Source organism: Rutidosis leptorrhynchoides, chromosome 6, assembly GCF_046630445.1.
Source record: "Rutidosis leptorrhynchoides isolate AG116_Rl617_1_P2 chromosome 6, CSIRO_AGI_Rlap_v1, whole genome shotgun sequence".
NCBI lineage: Eukaryota > Viridiplantae > Streptophyta > Magnoliopsida > Asterales > Asteraceae > Rutidosis > Rutidosis leptorrhynchoides.
The window spans coordinates 159788374-159809373 of record NC_092338.1 but is presented as its reverse complement, the minus strand read 5'-3'; positions in this window follow the sequence as shown (position 1 = coordinate 159809373).

Below are 21000 nucleotides of genomic sequence, written 5' to 3'. Positions count from 1 at the left end.
TCTCAAAGATTTTTAAACTGTGTTCATACATTCATTATAACCTCGACCCAATTCCGACGATTCACGAACCGTTATATATAAATAGATATGTATATATGTGTGTGTGTATATATATATATATATATATATATATATATATATATATATTATAACTTGAGAATATTAATAAAGTATTAAACGTATAATACTTTAAACGAACGTATTTGTTTCAATATGTTTATCGATTGAATTAGAAGATAATATCAAATGATTGAATTATCAGATACATTGTAATATGATTACGGGTCTATGTTATGAGGTCCACTGTGATTTAAGAAATCTATTCTTTTTGACAACATTCAGAAAATGGTAAAGTGATTTATAAGTAAGAACAAATGTGTCAATTAACGGGAACTAGACAAGGGTTAGTGGAGTTTCCTGTTCAATTTCCTATATAGGTGTTAACTAGTTAACTTTCATATTATTTAGGTTGAAAGTGAAATTTGGGAATATAGATAACTTAGGAAATAGATATCGAAAAGTTAAGTAACTCGACATTTTTCATTAAGATGATTTCATACGTTTATTTAACCTTTGGACTTTATCCCATGCTTCACCAACAGACTGTAATTTAAAGACTTGAAACCTATTATGAATATATATGATTCTACTTTTCTAAAACGTTTTATGATATAATGATTTCCATTATTTTAACCTTTAAACAAAATAATTCTTAAATATATTTAGTTTTGGAAAACAAAATTATCATATTTATTTGATTTAGTTTCAAACGTACAAAAACGTTTTCAGTTTAAAAAGAACTTTATTATTAAAACGTATATAACTTTTATAAATATCTAGAACCACTTTTGACAACTCATTACTTAACCAGTATGATAAAGATAATGATATTTATATTTTATTTAATTAAATATATATAACGATTTAAATTAATATTATATATATTTATACGCATATTATACGTACATAGTTTTATACTTTTACTATACTTAAACTTTACCTTTACTTTATTTTTACTTTACTTTAACTTTAATAATTCACTTTAATAATTCATACTTTAATAATTTACTTTAATAATTCATACTTTAATAATTCACTTTAATAATTCATACTTTAATAATTCACTTTAATAATTCATACTTTAATAATTCTCTTTAATAATTCATACTTTAATAATTCACTTTAATAATTCAAAATTCTACTATAAATAGAATTCAATAGATTTCGTTATTTCATAGAAACTTGAAAATATTTTCTCTAAACTCTCTCAATCGATTTACATATATATATTTACTCCGTATTATTTCAAGATATTATTAGTATACATAAAATATTACAACGGAGTGCTGTCCGAGTGATTTCGAAATCGTTTTTCGAGCGGGATAGAGTTAAGGAAATTATGGGTTATAGATATGGAGGTGATGAGTAATCTTCATCGGTAGGCTCGCGAGGTCAATCTAGTGATTTTCATCTCCGTTGCGTTTACGTACCTTTCCTGCAATATTGAATCTCAATATTGATACGTGAGTACTCGTAAATTAATTTTCACATATTAATAGTGAAATGTCCCGTTCTTATTGATTAAAAACGTTCCATATTAATTGATTTCGTTGCGAGGGTTTGACTTCTATATGAGACGTTTTTCAAAGACTGCATTCATTTTAAAACAAACCATAACCTTTATTTCATCAATAAAGGTTTAAAAAGCTTTACGTAGATTATCAAATAATGATAATCTAAAATATCCTGTTTACACACGACCATTACATAATGGTTTACAATACAAATATGTTACAACAAAATAAGTTTCTTGAATGCAGTTTTTACACAATATCATACAAGCATGGACTCCAAATCTCGTCCTTATTTAAGTATGCGACAGCGGAAGCTCTTAATAATCACCTGAGAATAAACATGCTTAAAACGTCAACAAAAATGTTGGTGAGTTATAGGTTTAACCTATATATATCAAATCATAGTAATAGACCACAAGATTTCATATTTCAATACACATCCCATACATAGAGATAAAAATCATTCATATGGTGAACACCTGGTAACCGACATTAACAAGATGCATATATAAGAATATCCCCATCATTCCGGGACACCCTTCGGATATGATATAAATTTCGAAGTACTAAAGCATCCGGTACTTTGGATGGGGCTTGTTGGGCCCGATAGATCTATCTTTAGGATTCGCGTCAATTAGGGTGTCTGTTCCCTAATTCTTAGATTACCAGACTTAATAAAAAGGGGCATATTCGATTTCGATAATTCAACCATAGAATGTAGTTTCACGTACTTGTGTCTATTTTGTAAATCATTTATAAAACCTGCATGTATTCTCATCCCAAAAATATTAGATTTTAAAAGTGGGACTATAACTCACTTTCACATATTTTTACTTCGTCGGGAAGTAAGACTTGGCCACTGGTTGATTCACGAACCTATAACAATATATACATATATATCAAAGTATGTTCAAAATATATTTACAACACTTTTAATATATTTTGATGTTTTAAGTTTATTAAGTCAGCTGTCCTCATTAGTAACCTACAACTAGTTGTCCACAATTAGATGTACAGAAATAAATCGATAAATATTATCTTGAATCAATCCACGACCCAGTGTATACGTATCTCAGTATTGATCACAACTCAAACTATATATATTTTGGAATCAACCTCAACCCTGTATAGCTAACTCCAACATTCACATATAGAGTGTCTATGGTTGTTCCGAAATATATATAGATGTGTCGACATGATAGGTCGAAACATTGTATACGTGTCTATGGTATCTCAAGATTACATAATATACAATACAAGTTGATTAAGTTATGGTTGGAATAGATTTGTTACCAATTTTCACGTAGCTAAAATGAGAAAAATTATCCAATCTTGTTTTACCCATAACTTTTTCATTTTAAATCCGTTTTGAGTGAATCAAATTGCTATGGTTTCATATTGAACTCAATTTTATGAATATAAACAGAAAAAGTATAGGTTTATAGTCGGAAAAATAAGTTACAAGTCGTTTTTGTAAAGGTAGTCATTTCAGTCGAAAGAACGACGTCTAGATGACCATTTTAGAAAAACATACTTCCACTTTGAGTTTAACCATAATTTTTGGATATATTTTCATGCTCATAATAAAAATCATCTTCTCAGAATAACAACTTTTAAATCAAAGTTTATCATAGTTTTTAATTAACTAACCCAAAACAGCCCGCGGTGTTACTACGATGGCGTAAATCCGGTTTTACGGTGTTTTTCGTGTTTCCAGGTTTTAAATAATTAAGTTAGCATATCATATAGATATAGAACATGTGTTTAGTTGATTTTAAAAGTCAAGTTAGAAGGATTAACTTTTGTTTGCGAACAAGTTTAGAATTAACTAAACTATGTTCTAGTGATTACAAGTTTAAACCTTCGAATAAGATAGCTTTATATGTATGAATCGAATGATGTTATGAACATCATTAATACCTTAAGTTCCTTGGATAAACCTACTGGAAAAGAGAAAAATGGATCTAGCTTCAACGGATCCTTGGATGGCTCGAAGTTCTTGAAGCAGAATCATGACACGAAAACAAGTTCAAGTAAGATCATCACTTGAAATAAGATTGTTATAGTTATAGAAATTGAACCAAAGTTTGAATATGATTATTACCTTGTATTAGAATGATAACCTACTGTAAGAAACAAAGATTTCTTGAGGTTGGATAATCACCTTACAAGATTGGAAGTGAGTTAGCAAACTTGAAAGTATTCTTGATTTTATGTAACTAGAACTTGTAAAATATATGAAGAACACTTAGAACTTGAAGATATAACTTGAGAGAGATCAATTAGATGAAGAAAATTGAAGAATGAAAGTGTTTGTAGGTGTTTTTGGTCGTTGGTGTATGGATTAGATATAAAGGATATGTAATTTTGTTTTCATGTAAATAAGTCATGAATGATTACTCATATTTTTGTAATTTTATGAGATATTTCATGCTAGTTGCCAAATGATGGCTCCCACATGTGTTAGGTGCCTCACATGGGCTGCTAAGAGCTGATCATTGGAGTGTATATACCAATAGTACATACATCTAAAAGCTGTGTATTATACGAGTACGAATACGGATGCATACGAGTAGAATTGTTGATGAAACTGAACGAGGATGTAATTGTAAGCATTTTTGTTAAGTAGAAGTATTTTGATAAGTGTCTTGAAGTCTTTCAAAAGTGTATGAATACATATTAAAACACTACATGTATATACATTTTAACTGAGTCGTTAAGTCATCGTTAGTCGTTACATGTAAATGTTGTTTTGAAACCTTTAGGTTAACGATCTTGTTAAATGTTGTTAACCCAACGTTTATAATATCAAAAGAGATTTTAAATTATTATATTATCATGATATTATGATGTACGAATATTTCTTAATATGATATATATACATTAAATGTCGTTACAACGATAATCGTTACATATATGTCTCGTTTCAAAATCATTAAGTCAGTAGTCTTGTTTTTACATATGTAGTTCATTGTTAATATACTTAATGATATGTTTACTTATCATAATATCATGTTAACTATATATATAACCATATATATGTCATCATATAGTTTTTACAAGTTTTAACGTTCGTGAATCACCGGTCAACTTGGGTGATCAATTGTCTATATGAAACCTATTTCAATTAATCAAGTCTTAACAAGTTTGATTGCTTAACATGTTGGAAACATTTAATCATGTAAATATTAATCTCAATTGGTATCTTATTTTGCTTAAGTCTTTTAACCTCACGATCCATTATTTCGACGGGTTCTTCGATGAATTGAAGTTTTTCGTTGATTTGGATTTCATCTAACGGAATAGTGAGATCTTCTTTAGCAAAACATTTCTTCAAATTCGAGACGTGGAAAGTGTTATGTACAGCCGCGAGTTGTTGAGGTAACTCAAGTCGGTAAGCTACTGGTCCGACACGATCAATAATCTTGAATGGTCCAATATACCTTGGATTTAATTTCCCTCGTTTACCAAATCGAACAACGCCTTTCCAAGGTGCAACTTTAAGCATGACCATCTCTCCAATTTCAAATTCTATATCTTTTCTTTTAATGTCAGCGTAGCTCTTTTGTCGACTTTGGGCGGTTTTCAACCGTTGTTGAATTTGGATGATCTTCTCGGTAGTTTCTTGTATAATCTCCGGACCCGTAATCTGTCTATCCCCCACTTCACTCCAACAAATCGGAGACCTGCACTTTCTACCATAAAGTGCATCAAACGGCGCCATCTCAATACTTGAATTGTAGCTGTTGTTGTAGGAAAATTCTGCTAACGGTAGATGTCGATCCCAACTGTTTCCGAAATCAATAACACATGCTCGTAGCATGTCTTCAAGCGTTTGTATCGTCCTTTCGCTCTTCCCATTAGTTTGTGGATGATAGGCAGTACTCATGTCTAGACGAGTTCCTAATGCTTGCTGTAATGTCTGCCAGAATCTTGAAATAAATCTGCCATCCCTATCAGAGATAATAGAGATTGGTATTCCATGTCTGGAGACGACTTCCTTCAAATACAGTCGTGCTAACTTCTCCATCTTGTCATCTTCTCTTATTGGCAGGAAGTGTGCTGATTTGGTGAGACGATCAACTATTACCCAAATAGTATCAAAACCACTTGCAGTCCTTGGCAATTTAGTGATGAAATCCATGGTAATGTTTTCCCATTTCCATTCCGGGATTTCGGGTTGTTGAAGTAGACCTGATGGTTTCTGATGCTCAGCTTTGACCTTAGAACATGTCAAACATTCTCCTACGTATTTAGCAACATCGGCTTTCATACCCGGCCACCAATAATGTTTCTTGAGATCCTTGTACATCTTCCCCGTTCCAGGATGTATTGAGTATCTGGTTTTATGAGCTTCTCTAAGTACCATTTCTCTCATATCTCCAAATTTTGGTACCCAAATCCTTTCAGCCCTATACCGGGTTCCGTCTTCCCGAATATTAAGATGCTTCTCCGATCCTTTGGGTATTTCATCCTTTAAATTTCCCTTTTTTAAAACTCCTTGTTGCGCCTCCTTTATTTGAGTAGTAAGGTTATTATGAATCATTATATTCATAGATTTTACTCGAATGGGTTCTCTGTCCTTCCTGCTCAAGGCATCGGCTACCACATTTGCCTTCCCCGGGTGGTAACGAATCTCAAAGTCGTAATCATTCAATAATTCAATCCACCTACGCTGCCTCATATTCAGTTGTTTCTGATTAAATATGTGTTGAAGACTTTTATGGTCGGTATATATAATACTTTTGACCCCATATAAGTAGTGCCTCCAAGTCTTTAATGCAAAAACAACCGCGCCTAATTCCAAATCATGCGTCGTACAATTTTGTTCGTGAATCTTCAATTGTCTAGACGCATAAGCAATCACCTTCGTTCGTTGCATTAATACACAACCGAGACCTTGCTTTGATGCATCACAATAAATCACAAAATCATCATTCCCTTCAGGCAATGACAATATAGGTGCCGTAGTTAGCTTTTTCTTCAATAACTGAAACGCTTTCTCTTGTTCATCATTCCATTCAAATTTCTTCCCTTTATGCGTTAATGCAGTCAAGGGTTTTGCTATTCTGGAAAAGTCTTGGATGAACCTTCTGTAGTAACCAGCTAGTCCTAAAAACTGGCGTATGTGTTTCAGAGTTTTCGGGGTTTCCCACTTTTCAACAGTTTCTATCTTTGCCGGATCTACCTTAATACCTTCTTTGTTCACTATGTGACCGAGGAATTGAACTTCTTCCAACCAAAATGCACACTTTGAAAACTTAGCGTACAATTCTTCCTTCCTCAATACTTCTAACACTTTTCTCAAATGTTCACCGTGTTCTTGGTCATTCTTTGAGTAAATAAGTATGTCATCAATGAAAACAATGACAAATTTGTCAAGGTATGGTCCACACACTCGGTTCATAAGGTCCATGAACACAGCTGGTGCATTAGTTAAACCAAACGGCATGACCATAAACTCGTAATGACCGTAACGTGTTCTGAAAGCAGTCTTTGGAATATCATCTTCTTTCACCCGCATTTGATGATACCCGGAACGTAAGTCAATCTTTGAATAAACAGACGAGCCTTGTAGTTGATCAAATAAGTCGTCGATTCTCGGTAGTGGGTAGCGGTTCTTGATGGTAAGTTTGTTCAACTCTCGGTAGTCGATACACAACCTGAATGTACCATCTTTTTTCTTGACAAACAAAAACAGGAGCTCCCCACGGTGATGTGCTTGGTCGAATGAAACCACGCTCTAAAAGTTCTTGTAATTGGCTTTGCAGTTCTTTCATCTCGTTGGGTGCGAGTCTGTAAGGAGCACGAGCTATTGGTGCAGCTCCTGGTACAAGATCTATTTGAAATTCAATGGATCGATGTGGGGGTAATCCTGGTAATTCTTTCGGAAATACATCGGGAAATTCTTTTGTGACGGGAACATCATTGATGCTCTTTTCTTCAGTTTGTACTTTCTCGACGTGTGCTAGAACAGCATAGCAACCTTTTCTTATTAGTTTTTGTGCCTTCAAATTACTAATAAGATGTAGCTTCGTGTTGCCCTTTTCTCCGTACACCATTAAGGGTTTTCCTTTTTCTCGTATAATGCGAATTGCATTTTTGTAACAGACGATCTCTGCTTTCACTTCTTTCAACCAGTCCATACCGATTATCACATCAAAACTCCCTAACTCTACTGGTATCAAATCAATCTTAAATGTTTCGCTAACCAGTTTAATTTCTCGATTCCGACATATATTATCTGCTAAAATTAATTTACCATTTGCTAATTCGAGTAAAAATTTACTATCCAAAGGCGTCAATGGACAACTTAATTTAGCACAAAAATCTCTACTCATATAGCTTCTATCCGCACCCGAATCAAATAAAACGTAAGCAGATTTATTGTCAATAAGAAACGTACCCGTAACAAGCTCCGGGTCTTCCTGTGCCTCTGCCGCATTAATATTGAAAACTCTTCCGCGGCCTTGTCCATTCGTGTTCTCCTGGTTCGGGCAATTTCTAATAATGTGGCCCGGTTTTCCACATTTATAACAAACTACATTGGCATAACTTGCTCTGACACTACTTGCTCCGCCATTACTCGTTTCGACACCATTTGTTCCTTTCATTCTATTAACCCCTGGTCCGTAGACCTCACACTTCGCCGCGCTATGACCATTTCTTTTACACTTGTTGTAAAATTTGGTGCAGAACCCCGAGTGATACTTTTCACACCTTTGGCATAGCTGCTTCTGATTGTTGTTGTTGTTTTGGTTATTATTGTTGTTGGGGTGATTGTTGTAGTTGCTGTTGTTGTTGTTGTTGTTGTTGGGCCGTTTGTTGTAGTTGCGATTGATGTTGCGATTGTTGGGATAATTGTTGCGATTATTTTTGTAATTGCTGTTGTTGCTGTATTGGTGATTCTTATCACCGTTTTCCTCCCACTTTCTTTTGACTTGCTTCACATTGGCCTCTTCAGCAGTCTGTTCTTTAATTCTTTCTTCAATCTGGTTCACTAGTTTGTGAGCCATTCTACATGCCTGTTGTATGGAGGCGGGCTCGTGTGAACTTATATCTTCTTGGATTCTTTCCGGTAATCCTTTCACAAACGCGTCGATCTTCTCTTCCTCATCTTCGAATGCTCCCGGACACAATAGGCACAATTCTGTGAATCGTCTTTCGTACGTGGTAATATCAAATCCTTGGGTTCGTAACCCTCTAAGTTCTGTCTTGAGCTTATTGACCTCGGTTCTGGGACGGTACTTCTTGTTCATCAAGTGCTTGAATACTGACCACGGTAGTGCGTAAGCATCATCTTGTCCCACTTGCTCTAGATAGGTATTCCACCATGTTAACGCAGAACCTGTGAAGGTATGCGTAGCGTACTTCACTTTGTCCTCTTCAGTACACTTACTTATGGCAAACACCGATTCGACCTTCTTGGTCCACCGTTTCAATCCGATCGGTCCTTCGGTTCCATCAAATTCCAAAGGTTTGCAGGCAGTGAATTCTTTGTAGGTGCATCCTACACGATTTCCTGTACTGCCAGATCCAAGGTTATTTTTGGTATGTAGCGCAGCCTGTACTGCGGCTATGTTTGAAGCTAGAAAAGTACGGAAATCCTCTTCATTCATATTCACGGTGTGTCGAGTAGTCGGTGCCATTTCCTTCAAAATAGTCAAATGGAACAAGTTAATCATACAGAATATTAAGAGTAGTTAATAGTATTTCGTAGCATAATATGAACTCATTTATAAAAGCTTTTTCTTCATATTAGCGTTTTATAAGTTTAAATTCGGGTAGTACCTACCCGTTAAGTTCATACTTAGTAGCTAATATACAATTCAACTACTACAATTCTATATGAAAAACTGATTATAATAATATTTCGCGTTCAAACTTTTACACAATATTTTACAAACATACAATACCGCTTATTTTACATATAGCATGAAATATAGCACACAATAAATTTGATACAAGATGGTTGTGAAGATAATTCTAGCTAGTACACAAGTCGTTCAGCAAAGGCAATAAAGACACGTAATTCATACGTCCAGAAACAAGTCATGCATTCTGGTTTTACTAGGATTACTTCCCATCCTTGGTCTTGTGGAACATAACCGTTATGGCCGTTGATAAAACAGCGTGTTGTAACGTCGTTAAAGGGACGAGGGTTACGTAATGTCCAACAGTCCCGTAACAATCTAAAAACCTCATTTCTTACCCCAATTACCGACTCCGTCACTTGTGGGAACGTTTTGTTTAATAGTTGTAGCCCGATGTTCTTGTTCTCACTTTGGTGAGAAGCGAACATTACTAATCCGTAAGCATAACATGCTTCTTTATGTTGCATGTTAGCCGCTTTTTCTAAATCACGAAGTCCTATATTCGGATATACTGAGTCAAAATAATTTCTTAACCCATTGCGTAAAATAGCATTTGGGTTCCCCGCAATATATGCGTCAAAGTAAACACATCGTAACTTATGGATTTCCCAATGTGATATCCCCCATCTTTCGAACGAAAGCCTTTTATAAACCAAGGCATTCTTGGAACGTTCTTCGAATGTCTTACAAACTGATCTCGCCTTAAATAGTTATGCCGAAGAATTCTGACCGACTCTAGACAAGATTTCATCAATCATGTCTCCGGGTAGGTCTCTTAAAATATTGGGTTGTCTATCCATTTTGTGTTTTTATACTGTAAAATAGATAAGAGTTAGATTCATAAAAAAAATACTTATTAATACAAGCAATTTTTACATATATCATAAAGCATAAGCACACTATATTACATATATTACACCACACGAATACAACTATCTTATTCCGACTCGCTTGTTTCTTCTTCTTCGGTTTTGGATCGTTTTGCCAAGTTTCTAGGGATATATGATGTTCCCCTAATACGAGCCGTCGTTGTCCACATTGGTTTAGAAAAACCTGGTGGTTTAGAGGTTCCCGGGTCATTGTTACAACTTAAGGACTTCGGGGGTTGACGATACATATAAAGTTCATCGGGGTTGGAATTAGATTTCTCTATTTTTATGCCCTTTCCCTTATTATTTTCTTTTGCCTTTTTAAATTCAGTTGGGGTAATTTCTATAACATCATCGGAATTCTCGTCGGAATCCGATTCATCGGAGAATTGGTAATCCTCCCAATATTTTGCTTCCTTGGCGGAAACACCATTGACCATAATTAACCTTGGTCGGTTGGTTGAGGATTTTCTTTTACTTAACCGTTTTATTATTTCCCCCACCGGTTCTATTTCTTCATCCGGTTCCGGTTCCGATTCTTCTTCCGGTTCAGACTCTTCTTCCGGTTCCTCTTCGGGAACTTGTGAATCAGTCCACGAATCATTCCAATTTACATTTGACTCTTCATTATTATTAGGTGAGTCAATGGGACTTGTTCTAGAGGTAGACATCTATCACATAATATCAAACGCGTTAAGAGATTAATATATCACATAATATTCACATGTTAAAAATATATAGTTTCCAACAAAATTTGTTAAGCAATCATTTTTCAAGTAAACACGGTCGAAGTCCAGACTCACTAATGCATCCTAACAAACTCGATAAGACACACTAATGCAAAATTCTGGTTCTCTAAGACCAACGATCGGATACCAACTGAAATGTCCCGTTCTTATTGATTAAAAACGTTCCATATTAATTGATTTCGTTGCGAGGTTTTGACTTCTATATGAGACGTTTTTCAAAGACTGCATTCATTTTAAAACAAACCATAACCTTTATTTCATCAATAAAGGTTTAAAAAGCTTTACGTAGATTATCAAATAATGATAATCTAAAATATCCTGTTTACACACGACCATTACATAATGGTTTACAATACAAATATGTTACAACAAAATAAGTTTCTTGAATGCAGTTTTTACACAATATCATACAAGCATGGACTCCAAATCTCGTCCTTATTTAAGTATGCGACAGCGGAAGCTCTTAATAATCACCTGAGAATAAACATGCTTAAAATGTCAACAAAAATGTTGGTGAGTTATAGGTTTAACCTATATATATCAAATCATAGTAATAGACCACAAGATTTCATATTTCAATACACATCCCATACATAGAGATAAAAATCATTCATATGGTGAACACCTGGTAACCGACATTAACAAGATGCATATATAAGAATATCCCCATCATTCCGGGACACCCTTCGGATATGATATAAATTTCGAAGTACTAAAGCATCCGGTACTTTGGATGGGGCTTGTTGGGCCCGATAGATCTATCTTTAGGATTCGCGTCAATTAGGGTGTCTGTTCCCTAATTCTTAGATTACCAGACTTAATAAAAAGGGGCATATTCGATTTCGATAATTCAACCATAGAATGTAGTTTCACGTACTTGTGTCTATTTTGTAAATCATTTATAAAACTTGCATGTATTCTCATCCCAAAAATATTAGATTTTAAAAGTGGGACTATAACTCACTTTCACAGATTTTTACTTCGTCGGGAAGTAAGACTTGGCCACTGGTTGATTCACGAACCTATAACAATATATACATATATATCAAAGTATGTTCAAAATATATTTACAACACTTTTAATATATTTTGATGTTTTAAGTTTATTAAGTCAGCTGTCCTCGTTAGTAACCTACAACTAGTTGTCCACAATTAGATGTACAGAAATAAATCGATAAATATTATCTTGAATCAATCCACGACCCAGTGTATACGTATCTCAGTATTGATCACAACTCAAACTATATATATTTTGGAATCAACCTCAACCCTGTATAGCTAACTCCAACATTCACATATAGAGTGTCTATGGTTGTTCCGAAATATATATAGATGTGTCGACATGATAGGTCGAAACATTATATACGTGTCTATGGTATCTCAAGATTACATAATATACAATACAAGTTGATTAAGTTATGGTTGGAATAGATTTGTTACCAATTTTCACGTAGCTAAAATGAGAAAAATTATCCAATCTTGTTTTACCCATAACTTTTTCATTTTAAATCCGTTTTGAGTGAATCAAATTGCTATGGTTTCATATTGAACTCTATTTTATGAATCTAAACAGAAAAAGTATAGGTTTATAGTCGGAAAAATAAGTTACAAGTCGTTTTTGTAAAGGTATTCATTTCAGTCGAAAGAACGACGTCTAGATGACCATTTTAGAAAAACATACTTCCACTTTGAGTTTAACCATAATTTTTGGATATAGTTTCATGTTCATAATAAAAATCATCTTCTCAGAATAACAACTTTTAAATCAAAGTTTATCATAGTTTTTAATTAACTAACCCAAAACAGCCCGCGGTGTTACTACGACGGCGTAAATCCGGTTTTACGGTATTTTTCGTGTTTCCAGGTTTTAAATCATTAAGTTAGCATATCATATAGATATAGAACATGTGTTTAGTTGATTTTAAAAGTCAAGTTATGTAATAACCCGTCCTTATCCCCCTGGACGGAATCAACAACATCTGGTTCCATTGCGATGATCGACTCCAAGTAATGTTCTTAACACGAGCAAATGCACAGCGGAAGACTTAATTCGTACCTGAGAATAACATGCTTTAAAAATGTCAACATAAAGTTGGTGAGATATATAGGTTTGATGCTAGCAGCGTTATAACTATGGACCACAAGATTTAAAGTTTATAAACATAATACACTCGCAAGTGTATGAAAAGCATTCTAAGTAGTGGGCACCCGGTAACTAGCCTTAACAAGAGTGTGTACCCCTGAGTTATAATAATAAGTGCACCGAATCAAGTGCGTTCCGTTAACCTCGAAGTACTAAACACCCGTTCTTCTAGTTTAGTAGTGACTAGAACAACATCTGGGTGGGGGTGTAAAACCTGATAGATCTATCTTTAGGATTCGCGCCTACCAGTTCATAAACCAATAGTTAAAGTTACCAAGCTAGGGGATTTTTGATTCAAACCCATGTAGAACGTAATTTTAGTCACTTGTGTCCATAACGTAAATCATTTATAAAAATAGCGCATGTATTCTCAGCCCAAAAATTATTTAAAGTTTAAAAGGGATCTATATACTCACCAAATGTATTTTGTAGTAAAAATACATATAACATCATTGAACAAGTATAGGGTTGGCCTCGGATTCACGAACCTATATTCAATTATGTATATTAACACATATAATCGGAATCGAATAGATTTACATATTATATCTTAAATTATGTATTCATATATATTTAATTTATGTATTTATTTAAAAAGATTAACATTTATATAATTATAGCAACATATATATTAAAAATACCTATTTTGTTATAAATATTAATGTGATTAAATTTAGAATTCAATAGTTGTTATTAAGAAAACTAATTTAATAATAATGATACCGAAAATATTAACTTTTGATTTTAATACCTATTATACCAATTTTATTACTAATAGTAATATTAATAAAAATACTTTTGTTAAAAAAAATATAATTATACTTTTAATATAACATTAATATCAATATTCATAGTAAGGATAAAATGATAAAAATAATATTAACAGTAATAATAATAATAATAATAATAATAATAATAATAATAATAATAATAATAATAATAATAATAATAATAACAATAATGATAATAACTATAGTAATATGGATAATACTACCTTTAAAGTAACAAACTCCAAAAATAATGTTGCTGCCCTGGGTCGAACCCGAGACCTCTCGGTCTCATACCAACACCCCTGACCATCTACTCCAATACTAATTCTGTGTTTTAATTCGATCCCGTTTTAATTTAACCCGTCATGGTATTCTTACGGGTCATATGCCCAACTTAAGCATTACAGAGGCCTCGGCCCATATACATTTTCGGCCCAACATAAACACCTTCTCTCGACCCAATAGAAACACGGCCCAACAGTGGCTCATAAATCCAAATAGGAAGTTTTAAAAAAAAAAACGACCCAAGTAAAATGGGTTTCGATTTACTCCTCTCCACCAAATGGAACACCCATGAAAAAGATTTGTGGCCAAAATCCATGCTGGAAAAATGATAACCGATTGTGGACAAAATTATAAAAGGAAAATGATATCACTAGCACCCCACTTGTACAACTAGGCCCCGAATTTATAATACTTTTTATAAAGGATCTTTGACAATTTTAAAGTGTGACATATGTGACCCATTTTGTCATTCTAATTGACACTAGAAAACCATGAAAAGAATATAAAATAATGGCAGGTGACGTGATCTCTTTTTGGATCATTTGATCAGTCAGGAAACAGATAGCTCGATAGTAGAAGGAATATAAATGGGTTTGATTTGGTTGTGGTGCTCAATGGTGAAGGTGGTTTCGAAGGTATCGACACCAACAGGGAGATTATGAGATGGGTTTCAAGGTTTCAAGTAGTGTTGATCAACTGGGTGGTTCGAAAAACAGACCAAGATGATTAGTGACTTGGGTTTAATGGTGAGTCTGATGGTTAACGAGCTAGTATGATGAAGGTGGCGTTAGTGGTTTTGAATGGTGATGTTCAAATTATATTTGTAGTGATGTTAAACCGAATCAGAAATATAAGCATAGCAATAATAGACAGAAAGTTGTTTGAGTGATTTGTAAATCAAATGATAGTAGTTGAGTGATTGTTGGTTCGATGGATTGTAGTATTATGATGTGGTGAGTTTACTTGGTTCGTTTACAACAGGCATTGATAAGTTTTAAATATAACTCAAATTCCACCTTGATTCATGGACAAACAGATAACTACAAAATAATAAATAGAAAATCAGATTGTGACATGAGAACGAATTCAATGAATCTGCTATATACATTTATATATATATTTTTTTTAATCTTTAATCTAATTGATAAATAAATATAAATATATTAAAAAGGAATACTAATAATAATAATAGAAGTAATAATAATAATAATAATAATAATATCAAAATAATACTTAAAATAATACTAATAACAATGTTATTTAATAATAATGATAATAATATTATTACTAATAATACTATTAAAAGTACTCATTTTGATAATATTAGATGATAATAATAATATATTAATAATAATGATAATTAAACATATCAAATTATTATTATTACAGATATTAATATTTATATTTATTTTAGTAATGAAGGTTATATTATAACAACTATATTTTAACTTGTAAGTATTTATATACATATTTATATTTATTAAATATAGTTTTCATTACATTGCATTTTATTTATTTTACAATATAAATTCTAATAATTAAATTATATAATATTCCAAATTATATTTCAAATTATAAATACCTATTTAATTATATATATTATTCATTTATAAATAGTTGTTCGTGAATCGTCGGGAATGGTCAAAGGGTATCTAATTATCTGAATATGGATTTCAAACTTTCTAGACTCAACATTGCAGATTTTGCTTATCGTGTCGGAAACTTATAGAGTTTAAGGTTTAAATTTGGTCGGAAATTTTCGGGTCGTTACAGTACCCATCCGTTAAAGAAATTTCGTCCCCGAAATTTGGTAGAGGTTGTTATAAATAACAATATAATTGTTTTCATGACAAATATGAGATGATAATGGAGTCTTATCATTATTGAGAGGTATAGATAAAACGGTTCGATCAAGTGAAGCGCGCGAGTGAAACTATCACATAAGGGTGAATTGAGTAAATATGGATTCGTTCTAACCGATGACGTGGTTACTATTGACTTCCGGGATTTAAAGAAAATTTTACGGAATAAAATTTGGTTCTTCGGTGATTTAGGAAAAACAGGATCTTCTTTGATTTAATACGGCAAATCTGTTTTGATTTCTTTGTATGATATTCCCCTATAAAACTACTCCCTTTGTTTCTTCTTCCCGTCCTCGAGTCAAGCGAGCAATGATCCGAAATTCGTAGGTATGAAATTTGAAATGAACATAGTAATGTTATAAGAAAGAATTGGAAATGGCACGATTTTGATTTACCAATTTACCAGAATATCCAGAAAGATAGAACTATCAAGATGGTATGTTCTTGATATATTTGGAGATTGAATAGAATGTAAGAGCCGTGTAACATGGCACATGATGATGGTACTGTAAATCATCACATTCCATTAGAAACTTAACATGTATTACTGTAATATAATGAAGTTGATCAAGTTTCATTATATTATATTAATTCATGCATCAGTTCCCAACATTACTTCAAAACATTCATATTTCAATTTCTAAGGTTTCAGAATTTAGAAACTAACATAGTTTCTTTTATTTTATAACGCAGATATTACGGAAAGATACATGATCGCAGATAGGAATAGTTGTGAAAATATCTCTCTTTTTTTTCTGAGCTTTACCAACACGTGATACTTTATCGTTAGTTTTTGACTGCTAAATTCATTTACAGTTTTTGCTGCTTCATCAGCATTTTAAGAACTACTTCATAGTTTAGGGTGTTTTCAGAAACTTCACATTCGAAGTATGAATTTCTTAGGAATAAATATTATAGGTATAGCTGAAGAAGTGCTACGAGATTTTCAAGATACTAATGCGGATTCCGCCGAAGAGATAACGAGCTGCTGATATATCTACCGATGATTTCGTGAGATATAAAAGGTTTTCCAGTAACGACGGCGAAAGGACAACGTATTTATATCGAGGTGATAGTAAGACTAGTTTTACTGAGAAGTCGAAGTGGAGCTGTGACAAAATTGGCTAATTTGAAAAGGGATTGCAAAGTTATTTTGGGTAATAATAACACTAAAGAAATTAACACTGCTGCGTGTTAAACGTTGACTCAGTCTCCGAGAGTCTTACAGGAGCATAAGTCTTTTCTTCCGTAGATGGAACGCGGTTGGTTCATCCTCTCGATTGAGGGGTTTTCAAGAATCATGAAAGATTTGAACACGCATTGTAATTGTCGAGATACAAATGAGGTTTAAGATGAAATCAAGTGGCAAGCTTGAAGAATTATTTACTTTCATATGTTATAATCAATATTTTAATTTAATTCATTTTAATTGTCCAAAGTTAGCAGTCCAATAGTCCGATGGTTCAATGATTCATATATAATTTAATATATAATATTCGAATTAAATAATACGTATCGTGACCCGTGTACCGGTCTCGGTGTCGATCACAACTCAAAGTATATATATATTTTGGAATCAACTCCGACCCTGTATAGCCAACTCCCACCTTCACATATAGAGTGTCTACGGTTGTTCCAAAATATATATATAGATGGGTCGATATGATAAGTCGAAACCTTGCATACGTGTCCCGTTATTTAAAGTGCGTGAAAGTAAATAACAGAAATTAAATGACGATAAATAAAATTGCGAGAATGTAAATTGCGATAAATTAAATGTTATCAGTTAGCTGGGAACAGTTAGCCGGAACAGTTAGCGTGAAATCCTATCACAATTCCAATTAATTAATTCGTTTGTTTCTAACACTTTTTATTTTTGTCCAATGTTTTCTTCGTTATGCCACTTGTTGGATTCTGAAAAATTCAAATATGAAATTTGAATAGAAATGGTTATTCTGTGGTGAACGGATACGTATATCGGTAGTTGTAAGTAGGATAGTAAATGATCGTTGAATCAGATTCGAAAAATGTACAGTGTAATTTATTAATGTGAATTCTAAATATTCCTCGGGTACTACCCACCCGTTAAAATATTTTCATCATTAATAATTTGTACGAAGGAATTTTTAAATTACAATCTTTATGAAAATATACTGGCATATATATTTTCTTCAGATGTAATCATAGATTTAATGAGTCAATAGGATATTAAACTCATCAGGTTTATTGTTAATACTAGATTACATAATCTCTAAAGCATTAGAGATTACTTAGTCGTCATATTGAACGAAGGTAATGAGGTAGAATGGTACGTAAATCGAAGATAATCGATGTAGAACGATAGGTAGAACGAAGATAAAGTAGATAGGACGATACGTAAAAGGATGATTAGGCTCGAGGTACGGAATGAGATGTTGAGGCAGGTGATGTTGAAACTTGGGTTGTTGGTGGTACTGGTGTTGATGTTGGTGCCGGTGATGTTGCTGGAGCTGTTAAGTTTTGCACCATATTCTCCAAAACTACTACTCGAGCGCGAAGTTCGTTGACTTCTTCTACTAACCCTGGCCGGTTATTGGTGTGAGATGGAGGTTGGATATCTTCTCTAGTTCCGTTAATGGTAGCCTCAAGACGAAAAATTCTTGCAACGAGGGTATAAACAGTATTGCGAACAGGTTCGCCGGTGAGCGGGTCGAGTACTCCGACATTAGGCGGTAGATTCAGCTCATGATATGGAGTACCTTCTTCATTTCTCCATAGAGTAAGTATTTCGCGAACCCATCCCCAATTTCTAAAGAAATCTCGGTAGTTGATCGGTTGATGCGCTCCCGTCACACTATCTTCGGAGTCAGATGAACTTTGTCGATTCGTGGAGGCCATCGTACGCGATCACAGAAAGATTTTTGGTATGGAAAGCTTAGTGAGAGCAATGAGAGTTGGATGGTATACTCAATGCATAATATGCATAAATATATATAGTACCAGGATCCCTTAAATTACGGAGAAATTTACGGAAAATATTAGGCAAAGTTTACCGTAATAGATACGCTAGGATATGGATTTGTCTATACACTATCAATGCAATAAATACAATAAGACGTGTCTAGACTTAAGCAGGCAATTCCTAAAGATGATAAGCAGATAGTTTCCGACTAGGAATGATAAGCAAATTTTTTTTTTTGTCATGCAGACACGGTCAAAGTCTAGACTCACTAATGTATCCTAACAACTACCAGTTAGACATACTAATGGGAGACCTGGTTCACTAAGACTACCGCTCTGATACCAAATGTAATAACCCGTCCTTATCCCCCTAGACGGAATCAACAACATCTGGTTCCATTGCGATGATCGACTCCAAGTAATGTTCTTAACACGAGAAAATGCACAGCGGAAGACTTAATTCGTACCTGAGAATAACATGCTTTAAAAATGTCAACATAAAGTTGGTGAGATATATAGGTTTGATGCTAGCAGCGTTATAACTATAGACCACAAGATTTAAAGTTTATAAACATAATACACTCGCAAGTGTATGAAAAGCATTCTAAGTAGTGGGCACCCGGTAACTAGCCTTAATAAGAGTGTGTACCCCTGAGTTATAATAATAAGTGCACCGAATCAAGTGCGTTCCGTTAACCTCGAAGTACTAAACACCCGTTCTTCTAGTTTAGTAGTGACTAGAACAACATCTGGGTGGGGGTGTAAAACCCGATAGATCTATCTTTAGGATTCGCGCCTACCAGTTCATAAACCAATAGTTAAAGTTACCAAGCTAGGGGATTTTTGATTCAAACCCATGTAGAACGTAATTTTAGTCACTTGTGTCCATAACGTAAATCATTTATAAAAATAGCGCATGTATTCTCAGCCCAAAAATTATTTAAAGTTTAAAAGGGATCTATATACTCACCAAATGTATTTTGTAGTAAAAATACATATAACATCATTGAACAAGTATAGGGTTGGCCTCGGATTCACGAACCTATATTCAATTATGTATATTAACACATATAATCGGAATCGAATAGATTTACATATTATATCTTAAATTATGTATTCATATATATTTAATTTATGTATTTATTTAAAAAGATTAACATTTATATAATTATAGCAACATATATATTAAAAATACCTATTTTGTTATAAATATTAATGTGATTAAATTTAGAATTCAATAGTTGTTATTAAGAAAACTAATTTAATAATAATGATACCGAAAATATTAACTTTTGATTTTAATACCTATTATACCAATTTTATTACGAATAGTAATATTAATAAAAATACTTTTGTTAAAAAAAATATAATTATACTTTTAATATAACATTAATATCAATATTCATAGTAAGGATAAAATGATAAAAATAATATTAACAGTAATAATAATAATAATAATAATAATAATAATAATAATAATAATAATAATAATAATAATAATAATAATAATAATAATAATAATAATAATAATAATAATAATAATAACAATAATGATAATAACTATAGTAATATGGATAATACTACCTTTAAAGTAACAATCTCCAAAAATAATGTTGCTGCCCTGGGTCGAACCCGAGACCTCTCGGTCTCATACCAACACCCCTGACCATCTACTCCAATACTAATTCTGTGTTTTAATTCGATCCCGTTTTAATTTAACCCGTCATGGTATTCTTACGGGTCATATGCCCAACTTAAGCATTACAGAGGCCTCGGCCCATATACATTTTCGGCCCAACATAAACACCTTCTCTCGACCCAATAGAAACACGGCCCAAAAGTGGCTCATAAATCCAAATAGGAAGTTTTAAAAAAAAAACGACCCAAGTAAAATGGGTTTCGATTTACTCCTCTCCACCAAATGGAACACCCATG